Raw genomic sequence first — 17586 nt, 5'->3', positions numbered from 1 at the left:
AATTTGAACATGTTTGCAATTTCCGAAATAAGGCATTGGTCTGATTGCTTTGAATGAAAAGCTTGGACAATTGTGTTCAACTTTAATATCTAAGACTGCAAGGCCTGAGAATTATGGTCTGAATATGCATCACAAGATTGAGGGAAAGAATATCTTGTACTTGTTAAAATCACTAGCTTCCTCATTCGGACAGGTTCACAACTTTGATGTCTACTGTGGCATAAAAAGTCTGTATGATGGCAAATAGGAGTATATCACATAGACTGCGTGGCCTAATGGATAAGGCGTCTGACTTCGAATCAGAAGATTGAGGGTTCGAGTCCCTTCGGGTCGTTAATTTAATTCAGCATTAGCTCAGCAAATTGAAAAATGTGCAAATTCCCGAAATAAGGCTGGTCTCATTGCTTTGAAAAGCTTGGACACTGTTGTTCAACTTTTATAATCTAAGACTGAAAGGCCTGAGAAATATTGTGTCTGATTCGGCATCGCAAGATTGAGGGAAAAGGTCTCTTCTTACTTGTTAAATATCACTAGCTTTCCTCATTCGGACAGGTTTACAACTTTGATGTCTACTGTGGCATATTTCAAGTCTGTATGATGTCAAATAGGGATGTATCACATAGACGCGATGCCTAATGGATAAGGCGTCTGACTTCGAACCAGAAGATTGAGGGTTCGAGTCCCTTCGTGGTCGTTTAATTTCATTAGCTCAGCTAATTTGAACATGTTTGCAAATTCCCGAAATAAGGCATTGGTCTCATTGCTTTGAAAAGCTTGGACACTGTTGTTCAACTTTTTTATAATCTAAGACTGAAAGGCTGAGAAATATTGTGTCTGATTCGGCATCGCAAGATTGAGGGAAAAGGTCTCTTCTTACTTGTTAAATATCACTAGCTTTCCTCATTCGGACAGGTTCACAACTTTGATGTCTACTGTGGCATAGCAAAGTCTGTATGATGTCAAATAGGAATGTATCACATAGACTGCGTGGCCTAATGGATAAGGCGTCTGACTTCGAATCAGAAGATTGAGGGTTCGAGTCCCTTCGTGGTCGTTTAATTTCAATTAGCTCAGCTAATTTGAACATGTTTTGCAAATTCCCGAAATAAGGCATTGGTCTCATTCCTTTGAAAAGCTTGGACACTGTTGTTCAACTTTTATAATCTAAGACTGAAAGCCTGAGAAATATTGTGTCTGATTCGCATCGCAAGATTGAGGGAAAGGTCTCTTCTTACTGTGTAATATCACTAGCTTTCCTCATTCGGACAGGTTCACAACTTTGATGTCTACTGTGGCATAGCAAGTCTGTATGATGTCAAATAGGAATGTATCACATAGACTGCGTGGCCTAATGGATAAGGCGTCTGACTTCGAATCAGAAGATTGAGGGTTCGAGTCCCTTCGTGGTCGTTTAATTTCATTAGCTCAGCTAATTTGAACATGTTTGCAAATTCCCGAAATAAGGCATTGGTCTCATTGCTTTGAAAAGCTTGGACACTGTTGTTCAACTTTTATAATCTAAGACTGAAGGCCTGAGAAATATTGTGTCTGATTCGGCATCGCAAGATTGAGGGAAAAGGTCCTTCTTACTTGTTAAATATCACTAGCTTTCCTCATTCGGACAGGTTCACAACTTTGATGTCTACTGTGGCATAGCAAAGTCTGTATGATGTCAAATAGGAATGTATCACATAGACTGCGTGCCTAATGATAAGGCATCTGACTTCAATCAGAAGATTGAGGGTTCGAAGTCCCTTCGTGGTCGTTTAATTTCATTAGCTAAGCTAATTTGAACATGTTTGCAAATTCCCGAAATAAGGCATTGTCTCATTGCTTTGAAAGCTTGGACACTGTTGTTCAACTCTTATAATCTAAGACTGAAAGGCCTGAGAAATATTGTGTCTGATTCGGCATCGCAAGATTGAGGGAAAGGTCTCTTCTTACTTGTTAAATATCACTAGCTTTCCTCATTCGGACAGGTTCACAACTTTGATGTCTACTGTGGCATAGCAAAGTCTGTATGATGTCAAATAGGGTCATTTAATTTCATTAGCTCAGCTAATTCGTACATGTTTGCAATTTCCCTAAATAAGGCATTGGTCTTGTTGCTTTGAAAAGCTTGGACATTGTTGTTCAACTTTAATAATCTAAGACTGCAAGGCCTGAGAATTATTGTGTCTGAATATGCATCACAAGATTGAAGGAAAGAGTATCTTGTACTTGTTAAAAATCACTAGCTTTCCTCATTCGGACAGGTTCACAACTTTGATGTCTACTGTTGGCATAGCAAAGTCTGTATGATGTCAAATAGGAATGTATCACATAGACTGCGTGGCCTAATGGATAAGGCATCTGACTTCGAATCAGAAGATTGAGGGGTTCGAGTCCCTTCGTGGTCGTTAATTTCATTAGCTCAGGAATTTGAAAATGTTTGCAAATTCCCGAAATAAGGCATTGGTCTCATTGCTTTAAAAGCTTGGACACTGTTGTTTCAACTTTTATAATCTAGACTGAAAGGCCTGAGAAATATTGTGTCTGATCGGATCGCAAAGATTGAGGGAAAAGGTCTCTTTACTTGTTAAATATCCCCACTAGCTCCTCAATTCGGACAGCGTTACAACTTTGATGTCTACTGTGGCATATTTCAAAGTCTGTGATTCAAATAGGGATGTATGCACATAGACTGCGATGCCTATGGAAAAGGCGTCTGACTTCGAACCAGAAGATTGAGGGTTCAAGTCCCTTCGTGGTCGTTTAATTTCATTAGCAAGCTAATTTGAACAGTTTGCAAATTCCCCGAAATAAGGATTGGTCTCATTGCCTTTGAAAGCTTGGACACTGTTTGTTCAACGCTTATAATCTAAGACTGAAAGGCCTGAGAAATATTGTGTCTGATTCGGCATCGCAAAGATTGAGGGAAAGGTCTCTTCTTACTTGTTAAATATCACTAGCTTTCCTCATTCGGACAGGTTTCCAACTTTGATGTCTACTGTGGCATATTTCAAAGTCTGTATGATGTCAAATAGGGATGTATCACATAGACTGCGATGCCTAATGGATAAGGCGTCTGACTTCGAACCAGAAGATTGAGGGTTGAGTCCCTTCGTGGTCGTTTAATTTCATTAGCTAAGCTAATTTGAACATGTTTGCAAATTCCCGAAATAAGGCATTGGTCTCATTGCTTTGAAAAGCTTGGACACTGTTGTTCAACTTTTATAATCTAAGACTGAAAGGCCTGAGAAATATTGTGTCTGATTCGGCATCGCAAGATTGAGGGAAAGGTCTCTTCTTACTTGTTAAATATCACTAGCTTTCCTCATTCGGACAGGTTCACAACTTTGATGTCTACTGTGGCATAGCAAAGTCTGTATGATGTCAAATAGGTCATTTAATTTCATTAGCTCAGCTAATTCGTACATGTTTGCAATTTCCCTAAATAAGGCATGGTCTTGTTGCTTTGAAAAGCTTGGACATTGTTGTTCAACTTTAATAATCTAAGACTGCAAGGCCTGAGAATTATTGTGTCTGAATATGCATCACAAGATTGAAGGAAAGAGTATCTTTGTACTTGTTAAAATCACTAGCTTTCCTCATTCGGACAGGTTCACAACTTTGATGTCTACTGTGGCATAGCAAAGTCTGTATGATGTCAAATAGAATGTATCACATAGACTGCGTGGCCTAATGGATAAGGCGTCTGACTTCGAATCAGAAGATTGAGGGTTCGAGTCCCTTCGTGGTCGTTTAATTTCATTAGCTCAGCTAATTTGAACATGTTTGCAAATTCCCGAAATAAGGCATTGGTCTCATTGCTTTGAAAAGCTTGGACACTGTTGTTCAACTTTTATAATCTAAGACTGAAAGGCCTGAGAAATATTGTGTCTGATTCGGCATCGCAAGATTGAGGGAAAAGGTCTCTTCTTACTTGTTAAATATCACTAGCTTTCCTCATTCGGACAGGTTCACAACTTTGATGTCTACTGTGGCATAGCAAAGTCTGTATGATGTCAAATAGGAATGTATCACATAGACTGCGGGCCTAATGGATAAGGCGTCTGACTTCGAACAGAAGATTGAGGGTTCGAGTCCCTTCGTGGTCGTTTATTTCATTAGCTCAGCTAATTTGAACATGTTTGCAAATTCCCGAAATAAGGCATTGGTCTCATTGCTTTGAAAAGCTTGGACACTGTTGTTCAACTTTTATAATCTAAGACTGAAAGGCCTGAGAATATTGTGTCTGATTCGGCATCGCAAGATTGAGGGAAAGGTCTCTTCTTACTTGTTAAATATCACTAGCTTTCCTCATTCGGACAGGTTCACAACTTTGATGTCTACTGTGGCATAGCAAAGTCTGTATGATGTCAAATAGGAATGTATCACATAGACTGCGTGCCTAATGGATAAGGCGTCTGACTTCGAATCAGAAGATTGAGGTTTCGAGTCCCTTCGTGGTCGTTTAATTTCATTAGCTCAGCTAATTTGAACATGTTTGCAAATTCCCGAAATAAGGCATTGGTCTCATTGCTTTGAAAGCTTGGACACTGTTGTTCAACTTTTATAATCTAAGACTGAAAGGCCTGAGAAATATTGTGTCTGATTCGGCATCGCAAGATTGAGGGAAAAGTCTCTTCTTACTTGTTAAATATCACTAGCTTTCCTCATTCGGACAGGTTCACAACTTTGATGTCTACTGTGGCATAGCAAAGTCTGTATGATGTCAAATAGGGATGTATCACATAGACTGCGTGCCTAATGGATAAGGCGTCTGACTTCGACCAGAAGATTGAGGGTTCGAGTCCCTTTGGTCGTTTAATTTCATTAGCTCAGCTAATTTGAACATGTTTGCAAATTCCCGAAATAAGGCATTGGTCTCATTGCTTTGAAAAGCTTGGACACTGTTGTTCAACTTTTATAATCTAAGACTGAAAGGCCTGAGAAATATTGTGTCTGATTCGGCATCGCAAGATTGAGGGAAAGGTCTCTTCTTACTTGTTAAATATCACTAGCTTTCCTCATTCGGACAGGTTCACAACTTTGATGTCCACTGTTGCATAGCAAAGTCTGTATGATGTCAAATAGGGTCATTTATTTCATTAGCTCAGCTAATTCGTACATTGTTTGCAAGTTCCCTAAATAAGGCATGGTCCTAGTTGCTTGAAAAGCTTGGACATTGTTGTCAACTTTAATAATCTAAGACTGCAAGGCCTGAGAAGTATTGGGGTGTCTAAAATATGGCATCACAAGATGAAGGAAAGAGTATCTTTGTACTTGTTAAAATCACTAGCTTTCCTCATTCGGACAGGTTCACAACTTTGATGTCTACTGTGGCATAGCAAAGTCTGTATGATGTCAAATAGGGAGGTATCACATAGACTGCGTGGCCTAATGGCTAAGGCGTCTGACTTCGAATAATAAATTGAGGGTTCGAGTCCCTTCGTGGTCGTTTAATTTCATTAGCTCAGCTAATTTGAACATGTTTTGCAATATTCCCGAAATAAGGCATTGGTCTCATTGCTTTGAAAAGCTTGGACACTGTTGTTCAACTTTTATAATCTAAGACTGAAGGCCTGAGAAATATTGTGTCTGATTCGGCATCGCAAGATTGAGGGAAAAGGTCTCTTCTTACTTGTTAAATATCACTAGCTTTCCTCATTCGGACAGGTTCACAACTTTGATGTCTACTGTGGCATAGCAAAGTCTGTATGATGTCAAATAGGGATGTATCACATAGACTGCGTGGCCTAATGGATAAGGCGTCTGACTTCGAATCAGAAGATTGAGGGTTCGAGTCCCTTCGTGGTCGTTTAATTTCATTAGCTCAGCTAATTTGAACATGTTTGCAAATTCCCGAAATAAGGCATTGGTCTCATTGCTTTGAAAAGCTTGGACACTGTTTGTTCAACTTTTATAATCTAAGACTGAAAGGCCTGAGAAATATTGTGTCTGATTCGGCATCGCAAGATTGAGGGAAAAGGTCTCTTCTTACTTGTTAAATATCACTAGCTTTCCTCATTCGGACAGGTTCACAACTTTGATGTCTACTGTGGCATAGCAAAGTCTGTATGATGTCAAATAGGGATGTATCACATAGACTGCGTGGCCTAATGGATAAGGCGTCTGACTTCCGAATCAGAAGATTGAGGGTTCGAGTCCCTTCGTGGTCGTTTAATTTCATTAGCTCAGCTAATTTGAACATGTTTGCAAATTCCCGAAATAAGGCATGGTCTCATTGCTTTGAAAAGCTTGGGACATCGTTGTTCAACTTTTATAATCTAAGACTGAAAGGCCTGAGAATATTGGTCTGATTCGGCATCGCAAGATTGAGGGAAAAGGTCTCTTCTTACTTGTTAAATATCACGAGCTTTCCTCATTCGGACAGGTTCACAACTTTGATGTCCTACTGTGGCATAGCAAAAGTCTGTATGATGTCAAATAGGGTCATTTAATTTCATTAGCTCAGCTAATTCGTACATGTTTGCAATTTCCCTAAATAAGGCATTGGTCTTGTATGCTTTGAAAGCTTGGACATATGTTGTTCAACTTTAATAATCTAAGACTGCAGGCCTGAGAATTATTGTGTCTGAATATGCATACAAAGATTGAAGGAAAAGGTATCTTTGTACTTGTTAAAATCAAATCTTTCCTCATTTGGACAGGTTTCACAACTTTGATGTCTACTGTGGCATAGCAAAGTCTGTATGATGTCAAATGGAATGTATCACATAGACTGCGTGGCTAATGGATAAGGCGTCTGACTTCGAATCAGAAGATTGAGGGTTCGAGTCCCTTCGTGTCGTTTAATTTCATTAGCGTCAGCAAATTTGAAAATGTTTGCAAATTCCCGAATAAGGCATTGGTCTTCATTGCTTTGAAAAGCTGGACACTGTTGTTCAACTTTTATAATCTAAGACTGAAAGGCCTGAGAAATATGTGTCTGATTCGGCATCCGCAAGATTGAGGGAAAAGGTCTCTTCTTACTTGTTAAATATCACTAGCTTTCCTCATTCGGACAGGTTCACAACTTTGATGTCTACTGTGGCATATTTCAAAGTCTGTATGATGTCAAATAGGGATGTATCACATAGACTGCGATGGCCTAATGGATAAGGCGTCTGACTTCGAACCAGAAGATTGAGGGTTTCGAGTCCCTTCGTGTCGTTTAATTTCATTAGCTAAGCTAATTTGAACATGTTTGCAAATTCCCAAATAAGGCATTGGTCTCATTGCTTTGAAAAGCTTGGACACTGTTGTTCAACTTTTATAATCTAAGACTGAAAGCCCTGAGAAATATTGTGTCTGATTCGGCATCGCAAGATTGAGGGAAAAGGTCTCTTCTTACTTGTTAAATATCACTAGCTTTCCTCATTCGGACAGGTTCACAACTTTGATGTCTACTGTGGCATAGCAAAGTCTGTATGATGTCAATAGGGTCATTTAATTTCATTAGCTCGCTAATTCGTACATTTTTGCAATTTCCCGAAATAAGGCATTGGTCTTGTTGCTTTGAAAGCTTGGACATTGTTGTTCAACTTTAATAATCTAAGACTGCAAGGCCTGAGAATTATTGTGTCTGAATATGCATCACAAGATTGAAGGAAAGAGTATCTTTGTACTTGTTAAAAATCACTAGCTTTCCTCATTTCGGACAGGTTCACAACTTTGATGTCTACTGTGCATAGCAAAGTCTGTATGATGTCAAATAGGGAATGTATCACATAGGACTTGCGTGGCCTAATGGATAAGGCGTCTGACTTCGAATCAGAAAGATTGAGGTTCGAGTCCCTTCGTGGTCGTTTAATTTCATTAGCTCAGCAATTTGAACATGTTGCAAATTCCCGAAATAAGGCATTGGTCTCATTGCCTTTGAAAAGCTTGGACACTGTTGTTCAACTTTTATATCTAAGACTGAAAGGCCTGAGAAATATTGTGTCTGATTCGGCATCGCAAGATTGAGGGAAAGGGTCTCTTCTTACTTGTTAAATATCACTAGCTTTCCTCATTCGGACAGGTTCACAACTTTGATGTCTACTGTTGCATAGCAAAGACTGTATGATGGCAAATAGGAATGTTACACATAGACTGCGTGGCCCTAATGGATAAGGCGTCTTGACTTTCGAATCAGGAAGCTTGAGGGTTCGAGTCCCTTCATGGTTGCATTAATTTCATTTCTCTGCAAATTTGAACATGTTTGCAAATTCCCGAATAAAGGCATGGGTCTCATTGCTTTTGAAGAAGCTTGGACAGGCTGTTGTTCAACCTTTTTATAATCTAAATACTGAAAGGCCTGAGAAATATTGTGTCTGATTCGGCATCGCCAGATTGAGGGGAAAGGTTCTCTTCTTACTTGTTAAATATCCACTAGACCTTTCCTCATTCGGACAGGTTCACAACTTTGATGTCTACTGTGGCCATAGTTCAAAGTCTGTATGATGTCAAATAGGGATGTATCACATAGACTGCGATGCCTAATGGATAAGGCGTCTGACTTCGAACCAGAAGATTGAGGGTTTGAGTCCCTTCGTGGTCGTTTAATTTCATTTAGCTAAGCTAATTTGACATGTTCGCAAATTCCCGAATAAGGCATTGGTCTCATTGCTTTGAAAAGCTTGGACACTGTTTTCAACTTTTATAATCTAAGACTGAAAGGCCCTGAGAAATATTGTGTCTGATTAGCATCGCAAGATTGAGGGAAAAGTCTCTTCTACTTGTTAAATATCACTAGCTTTCCTCATTCGGACAGGTTCACAACTTTGATGTCTACTGTGGCATAGCAAGTCTGTATGATGTCAAATAGGGTCATTTAATTTCATTAGCTCAGCTATTCGTACATGTTTGCAATTCCCTAAATAAGGCATTGGTCTTGTTGCTTTGAAAAGCTTGGACATTGTGTTCAACTTTAATAATCTAAGACTGCAGGCGTGAGAATTATTGTGTCTGAATATGCATCACAAGATTGAAGGAAAGAATATCTTTGTACTTGTTAAAAAATCACTAGCTTCCTCATTCGGACAGGTTCACAACTTTGATGTCTACTGTGGCATAGCAAAGTCTGTATGATGTCAAATAGGAATGTATCACATAGACTGCGTGGCCCTAATGGATAAGGCGTCTGACTTCGAATCAGAAGATTGAGGGTTCGAGTCCCTCGTGTCGTTTAATTTCATTGCTCAGCAAATTTGAAAATGTTTGCAAATTCCCGAAATAAGCATTGGTCTCATTGCTTTGAAAGCTTGGACACTGTTGTTCAACTTTTATAATCTAAGACTGAAAGGCCTGAGAAATATTGTGTCTGATTCGGCATCGCAAGATGAGGGAAAAGTCTCTTCTTACTTGTTAAATATCACTAGCTTTCCTCATTCGGACAGGTTCACAACTTTGATGTCTACTGTGGATATTTCAAAGTCTGTATATGTCAAATAGGGATTATCACATAGACTGCGATGCTAATGGATAAGGCGTCTGACTTCGAACCAGAGATGAGGGTTTCGAGTCCTTGTGGTCGTTAATTTCATTAGCTAAGCTAATTTGAACATGTTTGCAATTCCCGAATAAATGGCATTGGTCTCATTGCTTTGAAAAGCTTGGACACTGTTGTTCAACTTTTATAATCTAAGACTGAAAGGCCTGAGAAATATTGTGTCTGATTCGGCATCGCAAGATTGAGGGAAAAGGTCTCTTCTTACTTGTTAAATATCACTAGCTTTCCTCATTCGGACAGGTTCACAACTTTGATGTCTACTGTGGCATAGCAAAGTCTGTATGATGTCAAATAGGGTCATTTAATTTCATTAGCTCAGCTAATTCGACATGTTTGCAATTCCCTAAATAAGGCATTGGTCTTGTTGCTTTGAAAAGCTTGGACATTGTTGTTCAACTTTAATAATCTAAGACTGAAGGCCTGAGAATTATTGTGTCTGAATCGGCATCACAAGATTGAAGGAAAAGGTATCTTTGTACTTGTTAAAAATCACTAGCTTTCCTCATTCGGACAGGTTCACAACTTTGATGTCTACTGTGGCATAGCAAAGTCTGTATGATGTCAAATAGGAATGTATCACATAGACTGCGTGGCCTAATGGATAAGGCGTCTGACTTCGAATCAGAAGATTGAGGGTTCGAGTCCTTCGTGGTCGTTTAATTTCATTAGCTCAGCTAATTTGAAAATGTTTGCAAATTCCCGAAATAAGGCATTGGTCTCATTGCTTTTGAAAAGCTTGGACACTGTTGTTCAACTTTTATAATCTAAGACTGAAGGCCTGAGAAATATTGTGTCTGATTCGGCATCGCAAGATTGAGGGAAAAGGTTCTCTTCTTACTTGTTAAATATCACTAGCTTTCCTCATTCGGACAGGTTACAACTTTGATGTCTACTGTGGCATATTTCAAAGTCTGTATGATGTCAAATAGGGATGTATCACATAGACTGCGATGGCCTAATGGATAAGGCGTCTGACTTCGAACGCAGAAGATTGAGGGTTCGAGTCCCTTCGTGGTCGTTTAATTTCAATTAGCTAAGCTAATTTGAACATGTTTGCAAATTCCCGAAATAAGGCATTGGTCTCATTGCTTGAAAAGCTTGGACACTGTTGTTCACTTTTATATCTAAGACTGAAAGCGCTGAGAAATTTGTGTCTGATTCGGATCGCAAGATTGAGGGGAAAAGGTTCTTTCTTACTTGTTAATATCACTAGCTTTCTCATTCGACAGGTCACAACGTTTGATGTTTACTGTGCATAGCAAAGTCTGTATGATGTCAAATAGGGAATGTATCACATAGACTGCGTGGCCTAATGGATAAGGCGTTGACTTCGAATCAGAAGATTGAGGGTTCGAGTCCCTTCGTGATCGTTTAATTTCATTAGCTAGCTAATTTGAACATGATTGCAATTCCCGAAATAAGGCATTGGTCTATTCCTTTGAAAACTTGGACACTGTTGCTTCAAATTTTATAATCTAAGACTGAAAGTCCTGAGAAATATTGTGTCTGATTCGGCAATCGCAAGATTGAGGGAAAGGCTCTTCTTACTTGTTAATATCACTAGCTTTCCTCATTCGGACAGGTTCACAACTTTGATGTCTACTGTTGCATAGCAAAGTCTGTATGATGTCAAATAGGAATGTTTCACATAGACTGCGTGGCCTAATGGATAAGGCGTCTGACTTCGAATCAGAAGATTGAGGGTTCGAGTCCCTCATGTCGCTTAATTTTATTACTCAGCAAATTTGAACATGTTTGCAAATCCGAAATAAGGCATTGGTCTCATTGCTTTGAAAAGCTTGACACTGTGTTCAACTTTATAATCTAAAGACTGAAAGGCCTGAGAAAATATGTGTCTATTCGGCATCGCAAGATTGAGGGAAAAGGTCTCTTCTTACTTGTTAAATATCACTAGCTTCCTCATTCGGACAGGTTTCAGCAACTTTTGATGTCTACTGTGGCATATTTTCAAAGTCTGTATGATGTCCAAATAGGGATGTATCACATAGACTGCGATGCCTAATGGATAAGGCGTCTGACTTCGAACCAGAAGATTGAGGGTTGAGTCCCTTCGTGGTCGTTTAATTTCATTAGCTAAGCTAATTTGAACATGTTTGCAAATTCCCGAAATAAGGCATTGGTCTCATTGCTTGTGAAAAGCTTGGACACTGTTGTTCAACTTTTATAATCTAAGACTGAAAGGCCCTGAGAAATATTGTGTCTGATTCGGCCATCGCAAGATTGAGGGAAAGGTCTCTTCTTACTTGTTAAATATCACTAGCTTTCCTCATTCGGACAGGTTCACAACTTTGATGGTCTACTGTGGCATAGCAAAGTCTGTATGATGTCAAATAGGGTCATTTAATTTCATTAGCTCAGCTAATTCGTACATGTTTGCAATTTCCCTAAATAAGGCATTGGTCTTGTTGCTTTGAAAAGCTTGGACATTGTTGTTCAACTTTAATAATCTAAGACTGCAAGGCCTGAGAATATTGTGTCTGAATCTGCATCACAAGATTGAAGGAAAGATATCTTTGTACTTGTTAAAAATCACTAGCTTTCCTCATTCGGACAGGTTCACAACTTTGATGTCACTGTGGGCATAGCAAAGTCTGTATGATGTCAAATAGGAATGTATCACATAGACTGCGTGGCCTAATGGATAAGGCGTCTGACTTCGAATCAGAAGATTGAGGTTCGAGTCCCTTCGTGGTCGTTTAATTTCATTAGCTCAGCTAATTTGAACATGTTTGCAAATTCCCGAAATAAGGCATTGGTCTCATTCCTTTGAAAAGCTTGGACACTGTTGTTGCACCTTTTATAATCTAAGACTGAAAGGCCTGAGAAATATTGTGTCTGATTCGGGCATCGCAAGATTGAGGGAAAGGTCTCTTCCTTACTTGTTAAATATCACTAGCTTCTCATATCGGACAGGTTCACAACTTTGATGTCTACTGTGGCATAGCAAAGTCTGTATGATGTCAAATAGGGATGTTATCACATAGACTGCGTGGCCTAATGGATAAGGCGTCTGACTTCGAATCAGAAGATTGAGGGTTCGAGTCCCTTCGTGGTCGTTTAATTTCATTAGCTAAGCTAATTTGAACATGTTTGCAAATTCCCGAAATAAGCATTGGTCTCATTGCTTTGAAAATCTGGACCCTGTTGTTCAACTTTTATAATCTAAGATGAAAGGCTGAGAAATATTGTGTCTGATTCGATGCGCAAGATTGAGGGAAAAGGTCTCTTCTTACTTGTTAAATATCATAGCTTTCCTCATTCGGACAGGTCAACAACTTTTGAGTCTACTGGGCATAGCAAAGTCTGTATGATGTCAAATAGGAATGTAATTCACATAGACTGCGTGCCTAATGGATAAGGCGTCTGACTTCGAATCGAAGATTGAGGTTCGAGTCCCTTCGTGGTCGTTTAATTCATTAGCTCAGCTAATTTGAACATGTTTGCAAATTCCCGAAATAAGGATTGGTCTATCCTTTGAAAAGCTTGGACACTGTTGTTCAACTTTTATAATCTAAGACTGAAAGGCTGAGAAATATTGTGTCTGATTCGGCATCGCAAGATTGAGGGAAAAGGTCTCTTCTTACTTGTTAAATATCACTAGCTTTCCTCATTCGGACAGGTTCACAACTTTGATGTCTACTGTGGCATAGCAAAGTCTGTATGATGTCAAATAGGGAATGTATCACATAGACTGCGTGGCCTAATGGATAAGGCGTCTGACTTCGAATCAGAAGATTGAGGGTTCGAGTCCCTTCGTGGTCGTTTAATTTCATTAGCTCAGCTAATTTGAACATGTTTGCAAATTCCCGAAAATAAGCATTGGTCTCATTGCTTTGAAATGCTTGGACACTGTTGTTCAACTTTTATAATCTAAGACTGAAGGCCTGAGAAATATTGTGTCTGATTCGGCATCGCAAGATTGAGGGAAAAGGTCTCTTCTTACTTGTTAAATATCACTAGCTTTCCTCATTCGGACAGGTTCACAACTTGATGTCTACTGTGCATATTCAAAGTCTGTATGATGTCAAATAGGGATGTATCACATAGACTGCGATGCCTAATGGATAAGGCGTCTGACTTCGAACCAGTAAGATTGAGGGTTCGAGTCCTTCGTGGTCGTTTAATTTCATTAGCGAAGCTAATTTGAACATGTTTGCAAATTCCCGAAATAAGGCATTGGTCTCATTGCTTGAAAAAGTGGGAACATTGTGTTTCAACTGTTTATAATCTAGACTGAAAATGAGCCCTGAGAAATATTGTTGTCTGATTCGGCATCGCAAAGATTTGAGGGAAAAGGTCTTCATCTTACTTGTTAAATATCACTAGCGTTCCCTCATTCGGACAGGTTCACCAACTTTGATGTCTACTGTGGGCATAGCAGAAAGTCTGTATGATGTCAAATAGGGTCAGTTAATTTCATTAGCCTCAGCTTAAGTCGTACATGTTTGCAATTTCCCTAATAATGCATTGGTTGTGTTGCTTTGAAAAGCTTGGACACTGGGTGTTCACTTTAATAATCTAAGACTGAAAGGACTGAGAATGATTGTGTCTGAATTCTGCATCGACAGAATGAAGGGAAAAGGTATCTCTTGTACTTGTTAAAAATCACTAGCTTTCCTTCATTCGGACAGGTTCACAACTTTGATGTCTACTGTGGCATAGCAAAGTCTGTATGATGTCAAATAGGAATTGATCACATAGACTGCAGTGGCCTAATGGATAAGGCGTCTGACTTCGAAATCAGAAGATTGAGGGTTCGGGATCCCTTCATGGTCGTTTAATTCATTAGCTCAGCAAATTTGAACATGTTTGCAAATTCCCGAATAAGGCATTGGTCTCATTGCTTTGAAAATGCTTGGACACTGTTGTTTCAACTTTTATAATCTAAGACCTGAAAGGCCTGAGAAATATTGTGTCTGATTCGGCATTCGCAAGATTGAGGGAAAAGGTCTCTTCTTACTTGTTTTAAATATCACTGCTTTCTCATTCGGACAGGTTCACAACTTTGATGTCTACTGTGGCATATTTCAAAGTCTGTATGATGTCAAATAGGATGTATCAATAGACTGCGATGGCCTAATGGATAAGGCGTCTGACTTCGAACAGAAGATTGAGGGTTGAGTCCCTTCGTGGTCGTTTAATTTCATTAGCTAAGCTAATTTGAACATGTTTGCAAATTCCGAAATAAGGCATTGGTCTCATTGCTTTGAAACGCTTGGACACTGTTTGTTCAACTTTATAAATCTAAGACTGAAAGGCCTGAGAAATATTGTGTCTGATTCGGCATCGCAAGATTGAGGGAAAAGGTCTCTTCTTACTTGTTAAATATCACTAGCTTTCCTCATTCGGACAGGTTCACAACTTTGATGTCTTACTGTGGCATAAGCAAAGTCTGTATGATGTCAATAGGGTCATTTAATTTCATTAGCTCAGCTAATTCGTACATGTTTGCAATTTCCCTAAATAAGGCATTGGTCTTGTTGCTTTTGAAAAGCTTGGACATGTGTGTTCAACTTTAATAATCTAAGACTGCAAGGCTGAGAAGATTGGTGTCTGAATCTCGGCATCACAAGATTGAAGAAAGAGTTTCTCTTTTACTTGTTAAATATCACTAGCTTTCCTCATTCGGACAGGTTCACAACTTTGATGTCTACTGTGGCATAGCAAAGGTCTGTATGATGTCAAATAGGAATGTATCACACTAGACTGCGTGGCCTAATGGATAAGGCGTCTGACTTCGAATCAGAAGATTGAGGGTTCGAGTCCCTTCGTGGTCGTTTAATTCATTAGCTCAGCTAATTTGAACATGTTTGCAAATTCCCGAATAAGGCATTGGTCATCATTGCTTTGAAAAGCTTGGACACTGTTGTTCAACTTTATAATCTAAGACTGAAAGGCCTGAGAAATATTGTGTCTGATTCGGCATCGCAAGATTGAGGGAAAAGGTCTCTTCTTACTTGTTAAATATCACTAGCTTCCTCATTCGGACAGAGTTCACAACTTTGATGTCTACTGTGGCATAGCAAAGTCTGTATGATGTCAGAATAGGGATGTATCACATAGACTGCGTGCCTAATGGATAGGCGTCTGACTTCGATCAGAAGATTGAGGTCGAGTCCCTTCGTGGTCGTTTAATTTCATTAGCTCAGCTAATTTGAACATGTTTGCAAATTCCCGAAATAAGGCATTGGTCTCATTGCTTTGAAAAGCTTGGACACTGTTGTTCAACTTTATAATCTAAGACTGAAAGGCCTGAGAAATATTGTGTCTGATTCGGCATCGCAAGATTGAGGGAAAGGTCTCTTCTTACTTGTTAAATATCACTAGCTTTCCTCATTCGGACAGGTTCACAACTTTGATGTCTACTGTGGCATAGCAAAGTCTGTATGATGTCAAATAGGATGTATCACATAGACTGCGTGGCCTAATGGATAAGGGCTGACTTCGAATCAGAAGATTGAGGGTTCGAGTCCCTTCGTGGTCGTTTAATTTCATTAGCTCAGCTAATTTGAACATGTTTGCAAATCCCGAAATAAGGCATTGGTCTCATTGCTTTGAAAAGCTTGGACACTGTTGTTCAACTTTTATAATCTAAGACTGAAAGGCCTGAGAAATATTGTGTCTGATTCGGCATCGCAAGATTGAGGGAAAAGGTCTCTTCTTACTTGTTAAATATCACTAGCTTTCCTCATTCGGACAGGTTCACAACTTTGATGTCTACTGTGGCATAGCAAAGTCTGTATGATGTCAAATAGGGATGTATCACATAGACTGCGTGGCCTAATGGATAGGCGTCTGACTTCGAATCAGAAGATTGAGGGTTCGAGTCCCTTCGTGGTCGTTTAATTTCATTAGCTCAGCTAATTTGAACATGTTTGCAAATTCCCGAAATAAGGCATTGGTCTCATTGCTTTGAAAAGCTTGGACACTGTTGTTCAACTTTTATAATCTAAGACTGAAGGCCTGAGAAATATTGTGTCTGATTCGGCATCGCAAGATTGAGGGAAAAGTCTCTTCTTACTTGTTAATATCACTAGCTTTCCTCATTCGGACAGGTTCACAACTTTGATGTCTACTGTGGCAGTCTGTATGATGTCAAATAGGGATGTATCACATAGACTGCGATGCCTAATGGATAAGGCGTCTGACTTCGAACCAGAAGATTGAGGGTTGAGTCCCTTCGTGGTCGTTTAATTTCATTAGCTAAGCTAATTTGAACATGTTTGCAAATTCCCGAAATAAGGCATTGGTCTCATGCTTTGAAAAGCTTGGACACTGTTGTTCAACTTTTATAATCTAAGACTGAAAGGCCTGAGAAATATTGTGTCTGATTCGGCATCGCAAGATTGAGGGAAAAGGTCTCTTCTTACTTGTTAAATATCACTAGCTTTCCTCATTCGGACAGGTTCACAACTTTGATGTCTACTGTGGCATAGCAAAGTCTGTATGATGTCAAATAGGTCATTTATTTCATTAGCTCAGCTAATTCGTACATGTTTGCAATTTCCCTAAATAAGGCATTGGTCTTGTTGCTTTGAAAAGCTTGGACATTGTTGTTCAACTTTAATAATCTAAGACTGCAAGGCCTGAGAATTATTGTGTCTGAATCGGCATCACAGATTGAAGGAAGAGTATCTTGTACTTGTTAAAAATCACTAGCTTTCCTCATTCGGACAGGTTCACAACTTTGATGTCTACTGTGGCATAGCAAAGTCTGTATGATGTCAAATAGGAATGTATCACATAGACTGCGTGGCCTAATGGATAAGGCGTCTGACTTCGAATCAGAAGATTGAGGGTTCGAGTCCCTTCGTGGTCGTTTAATTCATTAGCTCAGCTAATTTGAACATGTTTGCAAATTCCCGAAATAAGGCATTGGTCTCATTGCTTTGAAAAGCTTGGACACTGTTGTTCAACTTTTATAATCTAAGACTGAAAGGCCTGAGAAATATCTGTCTGATTCGGCATCGCAAGATTGAGGAAAAGGTCTCTTCTTACTTGTTAAATATCACTAGCTTTCCTCATTCGGACAGGTTCACAACTTTGATGTCTACTGTTGCATAGCAAGTCTGTATATGTCAAATAGG

At 39.3% G+C, this 17586-nt stretch overlaps 9 non-coding genes across 9 annotated transcripts; all 9 read left to right on the top strand.

Annotated features, from left to right (window-relative positions):
• Positions 1–981: 981 nt before the first annotated feature.
• Positions 982–1054, top strand: trnar-ucg (transfer RNA arginine (anticodon UCG)). Its single transcript has one exon. It is a non-coding gene; the product is annotated as a tRNA-Arg (tRNA).
• A 283-nt stretch (positions 1055–1337) lies between these two features.
• On the top strand, positions 1338–1410 carry trnar-ucg (transfer RNA arginine (anticodon UCG)). Its single transcript has one exon. It is a non-coding gene; the product is annotated as a tRNA-Arg (tRNA).
• A 2260-nt stretch (positions 1411–3670) lies between these two features.
• On the top strand, positions 3671–3743 carry trnar-ucg (transfer RNA arginine (anticodon UCG)). Its single transcript has one exon. It is a non-coding gene; the product is annotated as a tRNA-Arg (tRNA).
• A 1987-nt stretch (positions 3744–5730) lies between these two features.
• Positions 5731–5803, top strand: trnar-ucg (transfer RNA arginine (anticodon UCG)). Its single transcript has one exon. It is a non-coding gene; the product is annotated as a tRNA-Arg (tRNA).
• Positions 5804–6090: 287 nt separating this feature from the next.
• On the top strand, positions 6091–6164 carry trnag-ucc (transfer RNA glycine (anticodon UCC)). Its single transcript has one exon. It is a non-coding gene; the product is annotated as a tRNA-Gly (tRNA).
• Positions 6165–12482: 6318 nt separating this feature from the next.
• On the top strand, positions 12483–12555 carry trnar-ucg (transfer RNA arginine (anticodon UCG)). Its single transcript has one exon. It is a non-coding gene; the product is annotated as a tRNA-Arg (tRNA).
• A 633-nt stretch (positions 12556–13188) lies between these two features.
• trnar-ucg (transfer RNA arginine (anticodon UCG)) lies at positions 13189–13261 on the top strand. Its single transcript has one exon. It is a non-coding gene; the product is annotated as a tRNA-Arg (tRNA).
• A 1942-nt stretch (positions 13262–15203) lies between these two features.
• On the top strand, positions 15204–15276 carry trnar-ucg (transfer RNA arginine (anticodon UCG)). The gene has a single exon. It is a non-coding gene; the product is annotated as a tRNA-Arg (tRNA).
• A 1969-nt stretch (positions 15277–17245) lies between these two features.
• On the top strand, positions 17246–17318 carry trnar-ucg (transfer RNA arginine (anticodon UCG)). Its single transcript has one exon. It is a non-coding gene; the product is annotated as a tRNA-Arg (tRNA).
• Positions 17319–17586: the final 268 nt, after the last annotated feature.

This window comes from Oncorhynchus kisutch, unplaced genomic scaffold, assembly GCF_002021735.2.
Source record: "Oncorhynchus kisutch isolate 150728-3 unplaced genomic scaffold, Okis_V2 scaffold3211, whole genome shotgun sequence".
NCBI classification, from domain to species: Eukaryota; Metazoa; Chordata; class Actinopteri; order Salmoniformes; family Salmonidae; genus Oncorhynchus; species Oncorhynchus kisutch.
The sequence above is the reverse complement of the archived record's forward strand: the minus strand, read 5'-3'. Positions and strand labels throughout refer to the sequence as shown.